General features: G+C 29.6%; 1 non-coding gene and 1 pseudogene across 1 annotated transcript in view; both read left to right on the top strand.

The window, feature by feature from the left end:
• Positions 1-232: 232 nt before the first annotated feature.
• On the top strand, positions 233-413 carry LOC129252727 (5.8S ribosomal RNA; annotated as a pseudogene).
• Positions 414-855: 442 nt separating this feature from the next.
• Positions 856-2,500, top strand: part of LOC129252728 (large subunit ribosomal RNA) — a 3,987-nt gene continuing 2,342 nt past the window's right edge. The window contains exon 1 of the ribosomal RNA XR_008583607.1: positions 856-2,500. This exon is cut by the window's right edge and continues 2,342 nt beyond it. This is a non-coding gene — a ribosomal RNA (large subunit ribosomal RNA).

The following is a 2,500-nucleotide window of genomic DNA, read 5'->3' as shown; positions in this document are numbered from 1 at the left end:
AAAATGATTAAAAAAATACAAAATAATTGAATCATAATAAATACCACCACTGTATTATTGTTGAACTAAGACATTCGCAACTTAATAAAAATGTTTAGAGTTAAATATATTTGATATATATTATTGAAAGAAAATCAATTTATATATTATTAATATTATTTAATTTTACTCTTTCAATTAATATATGCAAAAAAAAATTGACATTTGTTATAAATAAAAATAAATAAAAAAATACTCTAAGCGGTGGATCACTTGGCTCATGGGTCGATGAAGAACGCAGCAAACTGTGCGTCATCGTGTGAACTGCAGGACACATGAACATCGACATTTTGAACGCATATCGCAGTCCATGCTGTTATGTACATTAAATTCAATTTTAAAGTACTGCTTGGACTACATATGGTTGAGGGTTGTAAGACTATGCTAAATAAGTTGCTTATTCTTTTATAAAAATAATTGAATTTAAGCAAATGTGTATATTATTGGATTTTAAATAATTCATAATATTAATAGCAAAAAAAATAAAGATATATAATGAATTTTATTTATTATATATTCTTTAAAAAAAAAATCCTCTCAAATAAAATGAAATGATGAAAATATTGAATCTAAGTATTCTTTACAAAAAATTTTCATATTATTTATATATATATATAAAATAATAATTTATATATGTAATTAAAAGGAGGAATGTCTAGCATAAAAATTAAATTTTTTATTCTAGGATTGCCTCATTTTACATTATTATTATTTTTATATATTTACAATATATAAAAGGAGAAAAGAAAAATAGAGATGAAAAGATGATATAATTTTTTTATTAAATTGTGAGAAGATAAAAAAAGAATATTAAAACAACCTCAACTCATATGGGATTACCCCCTGAATTTAAGCATATTAATGAGGGGAGGAAAAGAAACTAACAAGGATTTTCTTAGTAGCGGCGAGCGAAAAGAAAATAGTTCAGCACTAAGTCACTTTGTCTATATGTCAAATGTGAGATGCAGTGTATGGAATATCTTAATATCTAGTATGAGAAATTAACGATTTAAGTCCTTCTTAAATGAGGCCATTTACCCATAGAGGGTGCCAGGCCCGTATAACGTTAATGATTACTAGAAAGATATTTCCAAAGAGTCGTGTTGCTTGATAGTGCAGCACTAAGTGGGTGGTAAACTCCATCTAAAACTAAATATAACCATGAGACCGATAGTAAACAAGTACCGTGAGGGAAAGTTGAAAAGAACTCTGAATAGAGAGTTAAATAGTACGTGAAACTGCTTAGAGGTTAAGCCCGATGAACCTGAATATCCATTATGAAAAATTCATCATTAAATAATTAAAAAAATAATGTGCATTTTTTTCATATAAGGACATTGTAATCTATTAACATAATAAAGTATTTATCAAAAGATCATTGGTGATATTAAGTTTATTTAAATTAATTTGCTTTTTAAGCATATTAACATAAAATAAATACTAATGATTTGATAAAGTGTTGATAGATTTTATTATATATAATGCTAAAATTCATTTTTTGAATTTTACAAAAAATTTAATATCTATGATATTAATATTTATTTGTATGCATTTATATGATTAACAATGCGAAAGATTCAGGATACCTTCGGGACCCGTCTTGAAACACGGACCAAGGAGTCTAACATATGTGCAAGTCATTGAGTTATATTAAACTTAATGGCATAATTAACTTAACTTAAATATAATGGGATTAATTTTTAGTCTATTTTTTAATAAATAGTCAATTAATTCAATCCCGGGGCGTTCCATATAGTTATGTATAATGATAATTTATTATTATTTATACCTCTAACTGGAGCGTACCTTGAGCATATATGCTGTGACCCGAAAGATGGTGAACTATACTTGATCAGGTTGAAGTCAGGGGAAACCCTGATGGAAGACCGAAACAGTTCTGACGTGCAAATCGATTGTCAGAATTGAGTATAGGGGCGAAAGACCAATCGAACCATCTAGTAGCTGGTTCCCTCCGAAGTTTCCCTCAGGATAGCTGGTGCATTTAAAAATTATATAAAATAATCTTATCTGGTAAAGCGAATGATTAGAGGCCTTAGGGTCGAAACGATTTTAACCTATTCTCAAACTTTAAATGGGTAAGAACCTCACCTTTCTTGATATGAAGGTTGAGGTTATGATATAATGTGCCCAGTGGGCCACTTTTGGTAAGCAGAACTGGCGCTGTGGGATGAACCAAACGTAATGTTACGGTGCCTAAATTAACAACTCATGCAGATACCATGAAAGGCGTTGGTTGCTTAAAACAGCAGGACGGTGGACATGGAAGTCGTAATCCGCTAAGGAGTGTGTAACAACTCACCTGCCGAAGCAACTAGCCCTTAAAATGGATGGCGCTTAAGTTGTATACCTATACATTACCGCTAAAGTAGATGATTTATAAAACAATTTCGATTGATTTATAAATTTTGAAACTTTAGTGAGTAGGAGGGTACAATAGTGT

The sequence above is a fragment of the Anastrepha obliqua genome, unplaced genomic scaffold, assembly GCF_027943255.1.
Source record: "Anastrepha obliqua isolate idAnaObli1 unplaced genomic scaffold, idAnaObli1_1.0 ptg000349l, whole genome shotgun sequence".
Classification (NCBI taxonomy): Eukaryota; Metazoa; Arthropoda; class Insecta; order Diptera; family Tephritidae; genus Anastrepha; species Anastrepha obliqua.
The sequence above is the reverse complement of the archived record's forward strand: the minus strand, read 5'-3'. Positions and strand labels throughout refer to the sequence as shown.